Source organism: Somniosus microcephalus, chromosome 24 (assembly GCF_052327205.1).
Source record: "Somniosus microcephalus isolate GS21.2 chromosome 24, FLI_Smic_1.0, whole genome shotgun sequence".
NCBI classification, from domain to species: Eukaryota; Metazoa; Chordata; class Chondrichthyes; order Squaliformes; family Somniosidae; genus Somniosus; species Somniosus microcephalus.
The window spans coordinates 30,542,126-30,563,442 of NC_141010.1; positions in this window are offsets into that span (position 1 = coordinate 30,542,126).

Consider the following 21,317-nt stretch of genomic DNA (forward strand, 5'->3'; position numbering starts at 1 on the left):
CCGATCTCCCGAGCCCCGCCCCCCGCCCTCCTGAGGCCCGATCTCCTGAGCCCCGATCTCCTGAGCCCCGCCCCCCGCCCTCCCGAGCCCCGATCTCCCGAGGCCTGATCTCCCAAGCCCCGCCCTCCTGAGCCCCGATCTCCCGAGGCCCGATCTTCGAGCCCCGCCCCCCCGATCTCCCAAGCCCCGATCTCCCGAGCCCCGACCCCGATCTCCCAAGGCCCGATCTCCTGAGCCCCGCCCCCGATCTCCCGAGCCCGCCCCCCGAGCCCCGATCTACCGAGCCCCGCCCCCCGCCCTCCCGAGCCCCGATCTCCCGAGACCCGATCTCCCGAGCCCCGCCCCCCCGCCCTCCCGAGCCCCGATCTCCGAGGCCCGATCTCCCGAGACCCGCCCCCCGATCTTCCGAGCCCCGCCCCCCCCGATCTCCCAAGGCTCGCCCCCCGATCTCCCGAGGCCCGATCTCCCAAGCCCGCCCCCCCCGAGCCCCGATCTGCCGAACCCCGATCTCCCGAGCCCCGCCCCCTGGCCGAGCCGGCTTCAAGAGCAGAGAGAGAGACGCCGCCACGCAACCTACCGTGTGAGACCCGGCCGGACTCAAGTCGCGCGCGCTGACTCCTGCCCCACCTGCCTTTACTAAGATGGCGGCGGTGGCGACGCTCGGCTCAGGCCCGCCCCCTCCAGCCTTCACAAAGATGGCAGTGATCGCGAGCCGCTTGTTGAGCGCAACGGGAGGTGCCTAGCTCGGGCGTGGCTGGGCAACAGAGGCCCAGGCTTACAAGCCTGGAAAAATGGTGAAAGGTCGGAAAATTCTAGATGTTAGAGAAAAGATTTACAAATTAATTAACTGTTTTTAAAAACAATTTGTGTTTTAAAAGCAACTTTTTTTTTGCTGGAAATGTAGGTTTGAAAAGAAACACACAGAAAGTGGGAAAAAGAAATGAACAGTTTGGAATCAAGATGGCGGCCACTCACCTCGGTTCAGATTGATAAGGCCCGCCCACACACGCACCGATTGGTCAACCGTCAGGTCACTGAACTGTAGGATTGGTCAATCATCACGTCACTCAACTGTAGGATGGCCCGCCCGCACACACAATGAACCCGCCCCCACTCGATGCAAATGAGCGGATAATGAGCGTAATTTTGAACGTTTTTTGGATACCGTCGGCACAATTTTTGTCCAAGCTAAAAGTAAATAATCCTACAAGAGTTTCCTAATGATGAGCTTTCTTTTGATATAACATATGTGTAGGTACTCTCTATAACTTTTGATTGTATAGCCGGACAGAGAGACAGACAGAGAGACATACCGTTTTATATATATCGATGGGTGCCACATTTATTGTCCCTCCCTAACCACTGAATGGCTTGCTAGGGCACTTCAGAGGGCATTAAATGTCAACCATGTAGAGTGGGACTGGAGTCACATGTAGGCCAGACCAGGTAGTGATGGCAACCTCCCTTCCCTGTAGGATGTTAGAAAGAAAGACTTCCATTTATATAGCACCTTTCACAACCTCAGGACGTCCCAAAGTGCATTAGAGCCAATGAAGTACTTTTGAAATGTAGTCACTCTTGTAATGTAAGAAACACGGCAGCCAATATTGTGCTCAGCAAGTTCCCACAAACAGCAATGTGACAATGACCAGATAATCTGTTTGTTTAGTGATGTTGATTGAGGAATAAATATTGGCCCAGGACACCGAGAATAACTCCCCTACTCATAGTAAACCAGTTGGGTTTCTGACAACAAATCAGCAGCTTTCATATTTTTTTTTTCTGGAGCTAGCTCACAAATGACTAGATTCTTGAATTCAGTTTCAAAATTTGCCAGGGGGGGGATGGGATTTGAACTCACAATCTTTGGGTTCTTAGTCCAATATTGTAACCACTACACTGCCGTATCCTGACTTAACCTGATACCGTGATAACATAGAAACATAGAAAAATAGGCCCTTCGAGCCTGCTCCGCCATTCAATATGATAATGGCTGATCCGCTATCTCAATACCATATTTCCGCTCTCTCCCCATAAACCTCGTCAAATAAGCATTTATACAACAAATTTAGTGATGATTAAAAGAAAACTGCTCTGAGCCAGTGCTGCTAACTATGTTGACCAGGACAACCTAGTCTTCCTCAAATAGTGCCATGGGATCTTTTGCATGCACCTGAGGGCAGGCAGGGCCTCAGTTCAACAGCTCATCTGAAAGACAACACCTCCAATAGTGCAATATGCCCTCGGCATGCACTGAAATGTCAGCCTAGGTTATGTGCTCAACTCTCTAGATTGGGGTGTGAACCACATCCTTCTGACTCCGAGGTAAGAGTGCTACCACTGAGCTAAGGTTGACAGTGTAATCAAGTGTAATTATTTATTTTATACAGCAACTGGAGTTATATTTGGAGACCACACTGCGTGTCCATTTTTTCTTTTAGCCTCTGTTAAATTTAATGAAAACAAAACTATCACAATGCTTGTAGCATTGTAGTGATTTTGCTGGTGCTCAGAGGGCGGGTCCGGAGGCGGGTCCACAGTTAAAGTCGAAATGATTGACGGCGGGTTGGGAACCCGCTGCGAACCCGCCTCCATGTAAGTTTCCAAAGTGTCAGGTCTGCGATTTCAGAACAGACCCGACACCAAGCGGCGGGAGAGGCATTTAAGATGCTTAACTGCTTGTTAAGTGCTTGTTAAATGCTATTTTGGCAGCCTATTACTATTTTTGCACGTTTTCAATGGGTTTCACGTCGTTCGGAGATCACGTCAGGTGAGCATGTTGGGAGTTCCAACGAGCTGAATAGTTCACAGCTGCTACTGCAGTATAAAAGCTAACCTCTCACATCAGCTCACTTTCAAATGTCAGAAGTTGCTGATTTAAGGATTTGGAAGACACATTTGATCTGTATTGAGGTTGTAAGTGTGTGTTGTAAACTCTATATGCACTGTCACCTCCTTGGAATAACCTCTCTCCCCATTGACTGGCTGCTTCTAACATCTCATCCTCAACTGCTATATATAACAGCAGAATGGGAACGCTTTATACTCTGTCATCCTGGTCCTCAGAATCTGAAGAGGATCAGCCGCAGCAGCAGCAGAACCAGGCACACCAGCAGCACCAACAACAAGAGCGCCAACCTTCTCCTCAACCATCTGATGCTGCACAGGGCAGAGGCCATCAGCACAGGGCTGCACTGTGCTACAGGAGATACCCACAACACAGGGTTTACAGGCAGAGGATGAGCTTCCTCAATATGACTGAGCAGCAGTGCCAAAGGTAGGCTGAGACTTTCGCGAGAGGTAGTCGCAGATATCTGCACAATGCTGCACCAAGACCTGCAGCCCAGAGGAGCAGGTGGACACGCCTTACCAGTGGCTGTCAAAGTCACCACTGCCCTCAACTTCTTTGCGTCAGGGTCCTTCCAGGGATCAGCAGCAGACATCAGCGGCATCTCCCAGTCGGCCGCCCACAGATGCATCACGCAGGTCACCGATGCCCTCTTTGCCAAGTCCTCCAATTACATCCACCTTTCCACTGATGAAGCCAGTGTTACCGAGCGGGCGCTCAGCTTTGTCAATGTGGCTGGCTTCCCACGGGCGCAGGGCGTCATCGACTGCACACATGTGGCCATCAGGGCACCCCATCAGAACCCAGCAGTATTTGTCAACCACAAGGACTTCCACAACCCTTAACATGCAGCTGGTCTGCAACCATACCAAGAGCATCATGCATGTGTGCGGCAAGTTCCCTGGCAGCTGCCATGACTCTTACATCCTGCGCCAGTCCACTGTCCCTCAGCTCTTTGCATCGCCAAACGACCTTTCCGGCTGGCTCCTTGGAGACAAGGGCTATCCCCTGAAGACGTGGCTAATGACACCGTTGATGTTGTGTATGTCCCTTTAAGGGAATAACTGGTCTCAGACTGCAGTACCGGCAGTGACCATCCCTGTATAAAAGGCCCTGGCAGGCTTCTGTAGTCTCAGTTTCCAGATTGTCTCCATTCAGTAAAGGCTTGTTAAACCAACTCCTGCATTCCGTGTCTCCATTAAAACACGGATTTAATAGTTGAGGAGGCCATCAAACGAGTCTGAAGAGTGTTACAATCAAAGCCACAATTACACCAGAAGTGTCAGAGAGCAAACAATAGGGTTGCTCAAAATGCACCTCAGATGCCTGGACAGATCTGATGGAGCCCTACAGTACGCACCAGCCAGGGTCATCGTTGTCTGCTGTGCCCTGCACATCGCACTGCAGCGAGGATTAGCATTGACTCAGGAACAAGGTGCAGAGTGCACAGCCTCTTCAGAGGAGGAGGAGGAGGATGAGCAGAATGAGGTTCCAGATGAGGAAGACCTGAAGGAGGCAGCTGACCCAGTGCGACCAGCACACGACCACATTGCTGCCCGTGATGCCAGGGATGGCCTAATCAATGTCAGATTCACCTAACTTTATGCAGCTCAGACATGTGGCTGCCACATGCACATGAAGGTTGGTATCACCCCACTGCCACACCATAGAGCATCTCTACAATGAACTGTGCATTCCTTGTACTGTCACCACCATTGCTGCACATGAAAGGCACCCTCACCCCTCACTGTGCCACTTCAAATTGTGAGCACAAATAAGATGGATGGAAAATCATTCTGTCACCAGGTTGTTCTACTGGGCCCCTCTCTCCGTCCCCCACTTCGAGCTGGTCAACAACTCCAACAATGTCCAGAGCTGCCTCCTCAGCGTGGGTGAGCTGCGCCAATGATGGTGGCCCTCCTCCTGTTCTCCCCCTCTCCTTATTGTGGGCTCTCTTTTCCTGCAATGAGGGAAGAAGTGCAGTTTTAGTGAGAGTGATGGAATGTGTGTAAAGAATGGATAGGATAGATGTTTAGAGGGAGACTATGATGGAGTGCCAATACCAAGTTGCTTCCTTTTGAGTTGTTAGCTGTTGTCATTGCACAACCTTGAGGGTGAGTGTGAGGGGTGCATAGTAAGATTAGGATGTGATTCTGTACATAGAGAGTGATGAGTGATGATGCAAGGGATGCTGGGGTGAGTTAGGATGTGCAGGAGTAGGGTTGGCAATGCAGAGTGATGGAGATGTGATGACAGGCACAGCAGAATGAAGGTAAGTGTGCTTTTATACTCACTTTTGCTGAACACAGGAGATCATTGAACCTCTTTCTATATTGGACCCAGGTGCGAGAAAACACAGACCTTGCAATGACCTCCTCAGCTATTTGCAGCCAGGCTGCCTTGGTTTTCTGAGGAGGCTTCCTTCTTCCATCACTAGGGAATAGTACCTCCCTGCATCCCCCCACAAGAACATGGAGGGAGTCATCGTTGAAGCGGGGAGAAGCCTTTGTTCTTTTTGCAGTTGTATTTCGAAGCACCAGTACTCAAGAGCATCAAATCCGAAGTGAAAGCAAATGGGGACATAGCCCCCTTAAATACATCGGCTACAAACGCGTCATTAGTGGAGCTCAGCAGACCCGCACCTAGTGATTGGGCCGGATAACGCGCACGGTGGGCTTAACAAGTCCAATCAAAGGAAGATTATTTTCCCAGAGCTGCTGGAGCCGGGAGCAGGCCAAATACCTGCCAAATACCTTTCCCAATGCGAACCCGTCTCCGCTGGCAAAATTCAACCCTTTGGGCTGGATTTTGTCAGTGGGGAGCTTTTGAAGGCGGGACTCCCACTTGTCGGGTTTCAGTCCCGCCTCCAGCAACTTCTGGCCAACCCACGCTAATTCCCTTGATTGAACTTAGCAGGCCAATTAAGGGAAAGCCAGTTGCAGGGAACGTCAACGTATGACGTTACATCAGTCAAAAATTTTTGACAGATGAATTGTCATCGTTCAAACACTGACATTCTCTTTAGTTTGATGAGTTCTTGAATTCAAGACCTCATCAAACCTCTTTCTTTTGCAGAAATGAGATGGTTGTTGCATTGGAGAATGCAACGGCCATCTGTCATCTCTGCTGCGGAGGTGCGAGACTCTCCGCATACCCAATTCTTGAAGCCTGCAGGAAGAAACAAAGGTAAGTAAACTTTTTTTTAACACTTTCCACTTACCTCACATACTTACCTTTCCACACTTACGCCCATCACTTACCTTCACAGCGCACTTTTGCACCCCTCCGACCCCCACAGACCCACTACTCGTCTCGGTGACCCTGGCGGGGTTTGGAGCCTTCGGGAAGCCCGCACTTGAATGGGCAATGTGGGGATAATCCTCTTATCTGCCTCTAATCCCCTTCCCACCTCCAAGGAGACGGGTTCCGACGCGGGTTGGCTACCCGCCCCCTGGCAAGGTGGCACGGAGGTGGGTTGGGCACCCGCCCCCAAATTCTGCCATTTTCCCGGCAGTCCCGCCTCCCCAGGGCTGGCAAGATCACGCCCGCCTGTGCAAATGCTATTACTGTGGATATTGCCCTTAACATTATAGTAACTAGACTCACTGCTGATCGCGATTGTACCAGTTTGCAGTGTCCTCTGGAGAACTCTTGCTTTTGCCAGCCTCTCTCCCCAATCAGTGCTGCCACCATCCTTTTGTAAACCATTGCGAACCTTCTACACTCGGTGAGTAGCACTGTCACTACCATGCACCTCAAAAATCACAGGCCACACTGTGAGACGTCTAGTTCGGACCAAAAACTGTGACAGATGACATTGTTGTGCTTCTGACCTGAGAAATCAGTCACGGGCGACCCACTCTCCTCTCTGAACTGTGATCTGGCACAGCTGTCAAGGTGCCAGATGCCACTGTGCCAGCTGTCAGGAGATAATAAAATCAGAATATTCATAAATAAGACAATGGCATTTTCTATTATATTAAAAACAAAATGGATGAAAAATTGTCTTTAGGTCCCTTGATGTTTCATTAAGGGTTTTTCCTTCTATTCAAAATTGTGCAGGAGGTCATTTGCTGAAAGCTGAAAGGGCAGTTCCGTTCTACAAAAGGTTACATCTACACTCCTACACAATGGTATGAATTAACATTCAAAACCCAATAGAAGGGCTGCATTGCTTCTTTCTTTTTGCACACAGGTTAGGCTTTTCGACAGATGTGTCCAGATGGTCAAAATGCAGCTCTTTGCAACGAAGTCAAGAGTTGATCATCATTTAGATATTTGTTGCAACTAAGCCGTCCAATCTCGCTGTATATTGATTTAGTTGAAAGAAAGTGGCCACTTTTGAGCCCTTGCCAGGAAAATTCAGCCGTCTGGAATTTCACAGGAAAATGGCTGGAAGTTTCAGAGGAAGTACAGATTTTAGTGTATTACACCACCTCTGTTTGTGTTCAGTCAGCTGTGTTGTGTTAGCGAGCTAGAACCATTGAGGAAAAGCGTCAAACATTTTTCCATCATTCCATGGGCCTTGAGAGAGCTCCCCTGACACCAGGTCACATCTGGTGACCTCTGACCTCACACAGTGTGGCACTTTGACAAGTTTCTTCTCACATCAGCAAAGGTGTCAAAGCATGGCACTTAACTCGCAGATCCATTTCTCCACCTTTTATAGACCTATACTGAATCTACAATAAAAGTGAAATGCATTCTTTCCTATTTGCAGTTTTTAATTGAGCACAGAACAGCTAAAGCCCTGCAATTAGCATGAACGGTGTATCTGTAATTGAGACTAATACTGACTTAATGGGGTTGATTTTAACTCCGGGCGGGAGGGATTGGGGGAGACCCGAACGCTGGTATTGGTGCATGGCCCGGCCTATTTTAAATTCCAGGCCTCAATTAGGAGTTAGCTGGTCAGCAACCCAGCTGAACGCACTAGCTGGCCGACCTGTTCTGGCCCTCGATGCAGCTCCAGGCAGGTTTTTGCTGGGAGCTGCACTGAGGTAAACGAATATCTCGGTGGTCAGTGAGGCTTTATGCTCAGCCTTGTACGCTGTCCTGAAGTGAATGCCAGTTGGATCCCCTGTTGATTCTCTCTCCCTACAGTCAGAAAAGTGTTTCACTTCCTCTTGGCACCACCGCAAGAAACCTTGCCATCTAGAATCATAGAATTTTACAGCACAGAAAGAGGCCATTTGACCCATTGTGCCTGTGGCAGCTCTCCTAAAGAGTGATCCAAATTAATCCCATTCCCTGCCCTGCCCCACACCTTTTAAAAAAAAAATTTGTTTTCAAATATTTATCCACTTCCTTTTTAAAAGCTATTGTGGATTGTGTTTCCACCAGTGTTTCTGGTAGTACATTCCATCTCCTAACAATCTTTCTTTCCCTTTGTTCTTTTGGTGATTTATGCCAAAACCCACTAACCAGTGGAAACAGATTTTTCTTATTTAACTTATCAAAACCCTTCACAAGTTTGAACACCTCAATCAGGCCTAAAATCAGGCCTCATTTCAATAATTTAGGCGAGCTGCCGGCGCCAGTCGTGCCTCCACAGGCTACTTGAAGCAGATGAATTTTGGGCCCATTGCCTCAGCGACCATGGCTCTCAGCTAAGTTCTAAGTCGGAGAGGACAATGGAAGGGGGGCTGATCAAGGGTCGGCAGTGACCATCAGGAGTGCTGTGGATCCCGGAGCAGCACTCCTGTTCCTCCTGGCTCCACATCAATCTTAATAAAACAATGATCTACCTTTTTGGTGGCGCGCACTTGCTAGGTCGCATCCGTGCCCAGAAAACCTGAGGCGAGCAGGCCCGACACTTGCTTCACTCAGGACAGCCATATTTCTCAGAAGGGTCCTTAAACAAGCGTTTGGCTCCTCATTAGCACATGCATGTGGCCTATCAGCTATTTAAAGTGGCCATCCCTAAAGCTGAAAATCGTCAGAGGCCAATATGGCATTGAATGCTTTTCAGGCATCTCCGAGGCGCAGGACATAACCCTGCACAATTCTTGTAATTTTTGTCCTCGTTTTTCATCTGGGAAATATTCCCAACGATGACCAATTTCTTCCCCAGAGATTACGATAGAGATAGAGAAGCCAAATAATTTCTTTACGTTCCCTCCCTAACAGCACTGTGGGAGTACCTTCACCACATGGACTGCAGCGGTTCAAGAAGGCGGCTCACCACCACCTTCTCAAGGGCAATTAGGGATGGGCAATAAATGCTGGCCTTGCCAGCGAGATCCACATCCCATGAATGAATAAAAAAAATAAAACATTTTGATGAAATAGACAACTATGTTGTAAGATGGCTGCCCAAACCTCCGGGTTTCTGTACAATCTCACCCCAAATTGGAAAAAATACTACACTCTGTAAAAGTGATTTTTTTTAAAAAGTAAAATATCTGCAGGAAATAATTTTGAACTTAAAGCCCCTGAGAACTGAACAATGTCAAGTTTTCAAAGTCGTTATACATAATCAGAGGAAAAAGCTGAAAATAGAATGTCGTACTGGGGTGATATCCAAAACTCCCAGGCCTGAATTGGACTGATACGAATAAATTTGAGGTTAATTTGCAAATAGCTGAATCTAGGTTGTTAATTCTCTTTAAAAAGTGGTGGTAAGGATACCCATGGACAGAAGCATGTATTTGTGTCAATTCTCTCTATCCAGCCATTCATTTCCCTGACACCATGAGCCAAAGTGGCAAAGGTATAACCAAAAAAACATTACCAGAACAAATTTGCATTCATATAGCATCTTTCATGCCCTCCGACCATCATAAAGCACTTCACATCAGTGGAATACTTTTGAAGTGTAATCACTCTTGCAACACAGCAGCCAGTTTGTACACAGCAAGGACCCAGAAGCATCAACGTTTGGATAAATGCCTGGATAATCTGTTTTTGGTGGTGTTAGGAACTAAATGTTGACCGGGACAACCTAGTCTTCTTCAAATAGTGCCATGGGGTCTTTCGCATCCACCTGAGGGTCAGTTCAACATCGCATCTGAAAGACAACACCTCCAACAGTTCAACACACCTCAGTACTGCACTGAAATGTCAGCCTAGATTATGTGCTCAACTCTCCAGAGTGGGGTTTGAACCCACATCCTTCTGACTCAGAGGTAAGAGTGCTACCACTGAGCCAAGGATGACAGTGTAATTATTTATTTTATACAGCAACTGGAGTTATATTTAGAGAGTGTTAATCCCTAGCACCTTACTGCATGTCCATTTTTTTCTTTTAGTCTTCTTGGAGACTGTCATATCCCTAGAGAAGCACCGCACGGATGCTCTGATATACCTCCTCATGGACAGCTGAAAAATAACATGACAACGGCCTAAGCATCGGCTGCCTGCCCGGCCTTTCAGTTGCAGTTGGCATCTGGGCAAAAGGAGAACAGGAACATAGAGGTAAAAAAAAACCTGCAAAAGGATTGCCATGGAGGGAGTGCAGCGAAGATTCTCCAGACTGATACCTGGGATGGCAGGAATGACGTATGAGGAGAGATTGGGTCGATTAGGCTTATATTCGCTAGAGTTTAGAAGAAAGAGAGGGGATCTCATTGAAACTTATAAAATTCTAACAGGACTAGACAGACTAGATGCAGGAAGGATGTTCCCGATGGTGGGTGAGTCCAGAACCAGGGGTCACAGTCTAAGGATAAGGGGAAAGCCATTTAGGACTGAGATGAGGAGAAATTTCTTCACCCAGAGAGTGGTGAACCTGTGGAATTCTCTGCCACACAGGGCAGTTGAGGCCAATTCATTAAATATATTCAAGAAGGAGTTGGATATATTTCTTGAGGCTAAAGGGATCAAGGGATATGGGGAGATGGCAGGGACAGGGTACTGAATTTGGATGATCAGCCATGATCTCATTAAATGGCAGATTGGGCTCGAGGGGCCGAATGGCCTACTCCTGCTCCTATCTTCTATGTTTCTATGTTTCTATGGATTCCATGCCCACGTTTAAAAACCATCAAAACTCTGACCATTGCCTCATTGCAGTACATTGGGCAAGCTAAAAAATGTACTTGAGTCAGGCTGTTGTGGGGTAGAACACTGATGATCAATAACAGTGAGCTGCCTGCTGACCCGAGTAATGAACCATATCAGGTTTAAGCAAGGTTACTGTAACGATCAAAAACATATCATTCTATAGTGGACACTAGGTAGAGCCGTGTAGAGCTGTATATAGCTGTATGTATTAAGACTACACTACCCAGCTGTATATATATTAAGACTACATTCCCCATGAGGCTAGGCTACCCACAAGGCAACAGTCAAGATGGAAGCCTCTACAAGATGCTGTACAAGTCCACATGTGCTCAATAGAAGTAACTAGCAAAAGCTAGCTGTGTTCATAATAAGAATGTCTATTTATTAATGAACATAACATGGTACCAGGGTGGTGAAGATCTGCTGAAAATTGTGAAAAGCGACATGGAGAATTTGAAGCCACCAGAGTGTTTGAATCTCACAGAAAAAATCGACTACAACTGGCAGACTTTTAAACAGCAATTCGAACTCTACATTGCAGCCATCAGATTCGGTACGAAGCCAGACGCAAGGAAGATAGCGTTGCTGCTCACGGTTGCAGGCCCACAGGCGATAGAGGTATTTAATACATTTGTATTTAATCCAGCGGAGAACAGAGAAAAATTAGAAGATGTGCTAAAAAAATTTGATGCACATTGCTCTCCCAAAAAGAATGAGACGTATGAAAGATACATCTTCCGTTCTCGGACACAGCAACAAAATGAGACTTTTGATAGCTTTATAACTGATCTGAAACTGAAAGCACAGACATGTAATTTCTCTGAGCTGAAATCATCCATGATTCGTGACCAGATTGTGTTTGGTATTCATGATAAAAAAGTCAGGGAACGTCTGTTGAGAGAAACCGAACTAAATTTGGAAAATGCAGTGAAAATATGCCAAGCCAGCGAGCTAGCTCGAAAGCACACGCAGACGTTCAGTGAAGTCAATAATGATGCGATTGTAGTAAGTGCTGCTGTCGGTGCTGTGTCCTACAAGGGGAAGAAACATGGGCAGAACAGAAGTGAAAAGCAATCGGAGGATGAAATTTTTAATTGTAAACGCTGTGGTTACAAACACCAGTTAAGACAATGCCCAACGTTTGGAAAAATGTGCACAAAGTGTAATGGAAAGAATCACTTTGCCAAACAATGCTTTTCAAAAGTACAAACTAAGAAAGGGCAACGAGTTAATGTAATTGAGGACACTGATTTAAGTGAGACATTTTTTGTAGGAATGGTGTCATGTGACAATATCAAAAAGGATACAGAAAATATGCAGCCCTCAGAAATGGACAATGCTGAACATAAAGTTAATGCAGTAAAAGAGGACAAATGGATGATCCCACTGCAGGTAAATGGAGCATTAGTTACCTTGAAACTAGACACTGGGGCAAAAGCAAACTTAATCAGTATGAGTGACATTAACAATATGAAAGTAAAGCCCAAAATACAGAAAAAGTCAGTACTACTGAAGGACTATAATGGACAGAAAATAGATAGCTTAGGTGTATGCAGACTTAAAGTGACAGTCAAAGACAAAGTGCATCATCTCATGTTTTCTGTTGTGGCTGAAAGACTTGATTCGATACTAGGTGACAAAGCTTGTGAAGACTTAGAACTGGTCAAGAGAGTCTACCGTATAAACTGTGCTATAAGCAGACCAGATGATTCAGGTGATGAAGCAGAGAGCCCATCAAGGATGAAAAGGCCAAAGGGTATCCATGTCTTCAAAAAGCCTAGTTTCTCCAAGAAGAAAGAAAAAGACTTTAAGGTCAAAGAGAAGCCAAAGGAAGAAAAGCACAAAGAGGAAAAACACAAGGAGAAAAAGTCCAAAGATATAACCGCAGCAGATGTTGTTAAGCAGTGGAAAGAGAAAAAGAAAAAGAAGAAGCCTGCACCAGAGCAGGAAGCAGTTCCGGTGGATACTCCTTCTTCCCTCAGGCCAATCTTTGGTGTTCCATTAGCCGAGGCTGCTGAGAGGACTATGCTGTATGATGGGATCCAGCTGCCAGCAGTTTTTCGAGAGTGCATTGACTACATTAAGTCTGATGTGTCTTCATGAGATTGTTCTGGCGGTGAATGACAAGATGCAGTTGCGGCATTGTCATCAATCTGCTCTTGTATAGATCGAGGTCTCCTTGCGATCTTTGCTTGGAGAGGGTTTCAGTGTTTCCTTCACTCTTCATGCCATAACTCTCAATGTAGTCTTGTATCAGACTTACCCGTGTTGAGAAGATCCACACGTGAAGTAAAAGAGCCTGATAGACTTAATCTTTGAGTACAATGTAAAGCTTTGAAAATGTGTTGACTGTTTTGAAAATGTTTATGTTTATAGAGCGCTAACAAAAGTGTTACTGATATTATCTTTATTGTTTTCTTGAAAGTTGATTGATATTGATTTTGTTAAACCTCAAAGAAAGGGGGATGTAACGATCAAAAACATGTCATTCTATAGTGGACACTAGGTGGAGCCGTAGAGCTGTGTAGAGCTGTATATAGCTGTATGTATTAAGACTACACTACCCAGCTGTATATATATTAAGACTACATTACCCATGAGGCTAGGCTACCCACAAGGCAACAGTCAAGATGGAAGCCTCTACAAGATGCTGTACAAGTCCACATGTGCTCAATAGAAGTAACTAGCAAAAGCTAGCTGTGTTCATAATAAGAATGTCTATTTATTAATGAACATAACAGTTACCAGGTCTTAGTAGAGACCAACAACACAACACACCCTCCAGTGGCAGGCCAGTTGCTTTTTTGACTACTTTACTGCTCTATTTATTTCTCCTATACTCTTAATGTAGAAGTTTGATGCCAATTTATTGTTAAAACCATAAAGATAAGGGCCCAGATATTCCGATCGCAGGCCTCCCGTGGGCGGAGGCCTGCAATCTGGAAAAATCTGTGCCTTTACCTGAGGGCTCCCAGGACGCGCACAATTCCGATGCTGGGCCTCACCAAACTTGAAGTGCGCAGGGCCCACATACCCCAGAGGCACAGGTAGTTCGCAGCGTCCCTGGGATCACGTGGGCCATGGGGAGCCAATAGGAGAAGGGAATCTCCCTTCATACATTTGACAGGAAGACCTGTCAAATATATGATTGGAGATCACCCCCAAAACATAGTAAAACTTTAAATAAATTTTAAAAGAGCATCACATTTTTAAAATGACTTGAAGTTACAATAAATTAACCAGTCCCAGGTTTTGGCAGAGAAAGAGACTGAAGAGAGTTAGAGTAATGCACGATATTTTTCAAAACCTGGGACTGGACAGATGGACTCCAATGGCCTCCTTCAGTCTCTACATCCCTATGTTTCCATATTCCAACATACTCTCCTGAGGGAAAATGATTCCCTGATCCTTGAAGTAGTCCAGCAAAACTGCAGGATATTCATCAACAACAACACCAACAACTTGTATATAGCGCCTTTAACAGAGTAAAACATCCCAAGGCGCTGCACAGGAGTATTTTAAGACAAAAAATTTGACACCGATCCACATAAGGATAAATTAGGGCAGGTGACCAAAAGCTTGGTCAAAGAGGTAGGTTTTAAGGAACGTCTTAAAGGAGGAAAGAGAGGTAGCGAGGTGGACAGGTTTAGGCAGGGAATTCCAGAGCTTAGGGCCTAGGCAACAGAAGGCACGGCCACCAAAGGTTGAGCGATTATAATCAGGGATCCTCAAGAGGGCAGAATTAGAGGAGCACAGATATCTCGGGGAATTGTGGGGCTGAAGGAGATTACAGAGATAGGGAGGGGCGAGGCCATGGAGGGATTTGAAAACAAGGATGAGAATTTTGAAATCGAGGCGCCGCTCCCACATCTTTACTATTCAATCTCCCTCTACCCACTCGCCCCAGTCACAACAACACAGGAACCATCTGTGATTATTTGATCATCTCATCAAACCTATCCTTATAACATCCAAAATGAAAACACTAACACAACAAGTCCATCAGCATCAGCAAGAGAAAAAGACAAGTTAACATTTCAGACATGGACCCTTTGCCTGAACCAAAAACTGGAGATAAGCAAACCCTTCAATAGAACTGATCAAGAAAAAAAGAAAGACTTGCATTTATATTGGGGAAAAGGGGGAGAAGATAATTAATTGGTTGAATACGTTATATTGAAAAGCTGGAAAGATGCGGAAAGTAGTGGAGAAAGTATGAACATCATTTCAGTGAGGCGATGAAAAGGACATTAAAAAAATCAAAAGGACACAATGAAAGAAACTGGAGTTGCAGGAAATCTGAAATAAAAACAGAAACACAGGGGGTCTCAGAGTATACCTTAATATTTACAGGGGTCTCTGGGTTTATGTTAATCTTTCCAGTTGCTGGAAAGAGAAAAGACAGGCTAGGACTGCATTCTCACACAGGGTCCACACCCACAATGCCAATCCTCCCGCCCACCTTCCCCCCACTCCACTGTGTATCCCCAGGACCCCCTGCCTCGAGAAAATGGGAGAGACAGTTAAGTTCTGCGGAAGCTAATGTCGATGTTCAGACCAAAGGGCTACAGTGTGCTCAGGAGTAATATGAGATCCTTCCTGCAGCTTGTGTTCAGTTTGATTGGAACACTGTAGGAGACTGAAGGTGAAGCGAGCATAGTGGGAATGGGAGGAGTTGGGGGATGGGGTGGAGGGGGACGTTGATGGTGTGTGTGGTTTGTACCATGTCAGGATGGGACTGGCTTGACGGACTAGAAAGTCTTTTCCTGTCCTTTTTCATACTTTCGTAACTCGTTATTTTTCAGTGGAGCAGTTTGTATGAGAAGAGGGAACGATGTCATTTTGGCAATAACTCAGCCTCGGCAATTTAAATTTAAAGTGTAAGCTCAGGGATTTGAACTTTACAGTAGACTGTGGAAAGGATCTATCTGTTTCTTATGTCACAAATTTAAAAATACGTTGTTTCATTTGGGACATGTTTTTAAGTCAAATGTACTTCAGAAGTGTAATGCGTGGCTCGGTGGAGCAGAGAGGCAGGAGAAACAGTTCAACAGAAGCCCTCTGTAAAGCTCATACCTCATTAGGAATCTTTTACTTGCAAGGAAATTTGTTTTGACATAAACATGAGGGCCATTAGATCTTGGACGCTTATTCCCTCCCAAAACCTCTCCGCCTCGCCACCTCTCTCTCCTCCTTTAAGATGCTCCTTAAAACTTACCTCTTTGACCAAGCTTTTGGTCATCTGTCCTGATATCTCCTTCTGTGGCTCAGTGTCAAATTTTTATTGATAACGCTCTTGTGAAGTGCCTTGGGACATTTTGCTACTTAAAGGCACTTTGTAAATTAAAGTTGTTGTTGTTGCTTTATTAAGATTCTTGCTATCTAGGTTCAGCTGTGGCCTACCCAGTTTACCATGGTTGTCTTCACTAGACCAACACATGTATTGCACAAACAACATGGATCCTTCTTTAATAGTTAACTGATTATGTTTCTTTCAAGCACGATTTTAAATGGTGGGAAGCATAAATGATGTAAGGAATAATAAGGAACATGATGGCCGCAATTTTGCAAATGGATGCGGCTTGGGAGCGGGTCAGCTGGTTTCCGGGTTCCAGTCCCGCCCCCAACTGCATCTGGCCAATGGACGTGATTTTATGTCGATTGGCCTTGTTAAGCCTGCCCTGCTGGCTTGCTGGCCAATTAAGAAGAAGCTGGTCAGATGACATCATTTGATGACGTGTCATCTGCCGGTTTTCTTAAAGGGACGCACAAATTTTCTTTTTACAGCTCATTTCTCAGTGTTTGACAGCAGTGGGGTGCTGCAGACACTGGCAATGACTGTTCACAGGTGAGCTCTTGCACCCAGGCTCTCCAGTGACTCCCTCCTTAGGCTAGAACAGATGGCAGCTGCAGGTGAGGTTACAGAAGCGATGTCACTGGTGAGATAGGTTCTCCCAATGAGGTGCCACTAGACAGCCAATTCAAAACTTATCACCTACAGAAAAGTGTAAATGCATTAAAAATGATTTTCCCAACATTTTCTTCCCTCTGAAACTCACCAGTGCACCATTGGATCCTTCACACCACTTCTGCAGCTGTCATCAATCCAGAAACACTACAGCAGACTCACAACACGCCACACTTACCTGGCGTGGTGTCCGGATGTCGGGGAACCTGAGGCAGAAGCGGCAAAATTGAAAAAGAGCCTGTAAACAAGTGTCAAATACCTGTTAACAGCCAGGTAATTGGCTATAATCCTTTTCCTGCCGCTAGGTGTCGGGTCCACGCGCAAGTCGGGGACCCGACACTTGGGAAGATTGATTGGAGGCGGGTTGACAGCAGGTTTCCTGCCCGCTGTCAATCTTTGCCATTTTGACAGCGGTCCCACCTCCAATCCCGCACTCTGAGGACTGGCAAAATTCCAGCCGATGAGAGGTTTGGAAAGATTGACTAAACGGACCACTTGATCTTCTGTTACTGTGTAACCTTAAGCAAGGTATTTGATTTAGATTAAGCACCGAGCAGGTGGACAAAGCTTTAAAATAAACCAAAAGCAAGCAAGATTATCGGCTGTAGTAGTGGACATGGAGGACAGAGTCCCAGTAAATTAATTGATGTAATGAGGAACATGACAATGTCAGTGAAACAATCCCTTAAAAACAAGATGGCAGCAGGATGAATCTGACAATAAAATGGAAGGTCCCTATTAAAGATTTTAAGTATTTCAACAGTATAATTTAATAAAGGAGTTGTCACTTGCCATAAGATTCCATTAATTCTTTTGGTTGAGAAGGTTCTTTACGTGAAAAAACTGCTCTGTACATACGATGAATAAAAGTTGAAAATCTAAACTCATTTTCTTTCCAAATCGTTGCGCATATTCCTATTACCAAATATTACGGGCAGGATTTTCATTGTGCCGTGGAGTCGGGATTGGAGGCATGGGTGGGTGGGGGGTTAAAATCCCAAAATCAGGGGTCCCGACCCCATCCCGCCCCCCAACCTGCCTCCATGCCAGTTTCAAAGGAGGCGGGTACCCACCCTGCACTGGGACCCGTCTACCCGAGGCAGGAAGGGATTAGTGCCAATTAACTGCCTGGTAACAAATAGTTAACAGGCAGTTTTTAGCCAAATCCCTATTTTGAAGGTTGAAGTGTGGATTCCCGACGGCTCCAAACCACGCCAAGTTAGAGGAGGCGGGCCGTCGGGTTGAAGGACTTGGAGGGGTCGAGATGTCGGTGTTCAGGTGAGTGATGTGTGCATGAGTGCAAAGGTAAGTGTGTTTGTTGTGTCTAAAGTGATTAAAGAAGTGTAAATTACCTTTTCTTACCTTTTCAGCCTTCCTTCCTTTAGGTCCCGGGAGTCCATCATCTCACCAGCACAGAAAGCAGAATGGCTGCAAACTGTCAAAAGTGACAGCCTTCAGCTTACTGTGCAGGAGAGATTTCTAACTGAGTCTGTGGAGAAGGACTCAGGTTAGAAGTAAGACTGTCAGGGGGAGAAATTCAGTTGGTTGCGCCACCGATTAATGCCTAAAGAGGCCGAGAAGTGGGGCGTTAGCCAATTTCCGGGCGGGCGCAAGGCGCCTAGCGCCTCGCCCCATATTGAGCATGCATTTAGCGTCGGCGCTAAATCTAAGCACCCGCTCATGGGCGCAGGCTGATTATGATGTCATTTGAGTGTGCAACGCCTTTTGGGCACCCCGGACTGGAAATTCAGTGGCGCCCCCCTCCGTAGCGCCTGGCGCTAATAGTGACAGCTTACCTGGACCTTACCAAGTCGCTCTTGGGCTGGAGGAGCGTTATTTAAAGGGGACTGGTGTGGTTTAAAAGCGGCAGCCATTTTTGGAGCACAACTTCCTCGAGAGCTACAAAGAGTTGCTGAGCTGCACACTGAGAGCCATTTGACCACTGAGCCAGCGCAGGCAGACGATCTTCAGCCTTCTGACCATCACCTTGCTGTTGGTGAGCCTTGACAACGGGGAACCTTCCTGTAGGCACTTATTATGGGGGCTGCATTGGAGGGGAACGTCCTGCTGCTGAATCATCTGGAAAGGGCACTGAGACGCTGGGAGAGGGGGGCGGGCATGGCCAGACGGATGAGGGCCAACAGACGTCGCCACAGCAAACCTTACGCTGGCAGGGTTTTCCGACAGCAGTTTTCCTACATGAACATGCCGGAGGAGCAGTGTGTCAGAAGGCTGCGATTTAGAAAGGAGGTGGTGACTGAGCTGTGCCAGCTGCTTCAGCCAGATCTGCAGCCTCAGAAAAGGTGCAGGACATCTCTGTCGGTGGCTGAGAAGATGCCTGCTGGCCTGAACTTCTACGCGAGCGGCTCTTCTCAGGCTGCGCGTCAGAGGCTGATCAGAAGTAGCTTCTAGGCCCCTCTCACGGAATGCTTGCTGCCATTCCAAGAACAGGAATGGAACCGGTCTGATACCCCCAAGTCTGTGAAGGGCAAGATGCATGTAAATAGAAGGCATGGCCATTGTAAATGAAGAAAGTGTTTCATTACACAAAATGTGGTTCCTTCAAACATGAGAAAGCTATGGCAACAGAAAGCAAAACTAATACACTGACACATAACTGGCTCTCACACCCGGGAGACTGTCCAAAACATAAATCACATTCCGACCATCTTCCTTGGCCTTGATTCCACTGCGCCAACCAAAGCATCCAATGCCCCATCAGTGAGGCATTCTGCCCTCTGCCTCACCCTTTCCATTTCTTGCTGGGCTGGTGCGCCACAGGTAGGCTCCCACCGCTTTGAAGGCCTACAAGGCAGTGAGTGTGTCTGGTGATGCCAATTGACCTGCCCCTTTAAGAGCTGGCCGGCACCAGTGTGTCTCAGGGAAAGTGGTTATTGAAAGCACCTGCGCTGCGCCCCGCCGCCGCTAAATTGGGTTGCGCCCCCGGGTTAGCGCCTTAAGAGCCTCGTGCAGCGCCTGATTTAGCGCCGCAATCACCCTCAGGGGCGCAATGACCCAATATCGCGCCAGGTGGCACTAAATCACAACTGGTGCTAGGCATTGCGCTTCGCCAGAACTAGCGCCCCAAACGGGGCTATACCCAATTTCTCCCCCTCAGTGTTTGACAGCTTCAAACAGCTGTGAAACACTGATATTTCATCTGTCAAAACCTCTTGACAGATGAAATTTCAGTCTGTGATGTCACCTGTTGCCGGGTGGCCCTTAATTGGCCTGCTGAGCCCGCTGGGCGGGCTCAACAAGGTCAATCAAGTTAAAATTGCGTGGATTGGCCGCATCTCGATGGAGGCGGGACTACAACCCCGAAAGTTGTAGTCCCACCTCCTACCTGACTCCTGAGATCAATTCCTGCCCTATGGCTCCAAAATTCTTGGGCCCAGAGAAAGAGTAAGTAGCAATTGTGCCCGGGGGAGGAGGTCGGAATATGGGCTGTATACTGGCTATGCTGGGATTCTGCCACATTTTGACCAGGCCTTGAAGTTCTGATTGAGGGTGCCTTGGGCAGAGCTTATGCCCATGCCCTCCACGTCAAGTGGGTGTGTTGGGGGGAGTTGGCAGGCCTGTTTGAGAAATTTCTGCCTTTGTGCCCTTGAATTTTTTTACCAGAACTGATGCCACTGAGTTCCTTTTTGAGGCCTCCAAAAGGCCTCAAACCTTTACCAAAGTAAGCTAATTGATCTCGGATGGCATCATGTATCTTCTCTAATTGGAGTGGCTCCAATGGAAGCCAAAGACTTAACGAAAATATTTTTTCTTTGATCCAATTAAGCCTCCGGAGGACTCCACGCCACCTTGAAAAAGTGGATGAACTCGAGCCTTGTAGGGGTCTCTGACCTTGGGCACAGACGGGCAGGCGTTCCGCTTCACTGCACTTATGCCAGTAGAGCGGGGACATTTCCAGGCCTACATTGTTTTGAGCAGACCACAGTATGCAATACTAGTATATGCGTGTCCATTAATGCTATTATAACAAACTATTAGCCGAGTCAAAATAAATCTTGTTAAAATAGCTGACAAAGGAATTTCATACGAATGAGTTAATATGCTTGTCCGCCCGTATTGCACAGTGTGACTTCATTCCAACTGTGTTTACAGTCTATATTACACATAACCATGCACTGAACAATTAAACTGCAGCCATTTAAAAGTTATAGCATGGACCAGCCTGGTCTCTGCTTTTGGAAAATCGTTAACTGCAAATATAAGTTTGGAAGAAATTATACAACTGAATAAACCTAATATTTTGCCAGCAATTCCTGAAAAGTTAACATTCTTGAGAAACGTTTTAAGGGTGTTATTTACAAGACAGCCATATTGTCAGAATAAAGCAGAGCCACTTCACACCAACACTGCAGTTATAGTGTAAATGTAGTGAGAATATAGCCTGATACCAGAATGAAGAGATGCTAAACTTATAGTTTAAATGCACCATAGAATGTCGAAGCAAATAGCAACTGAATTAACGGAAAGCTAGTAATA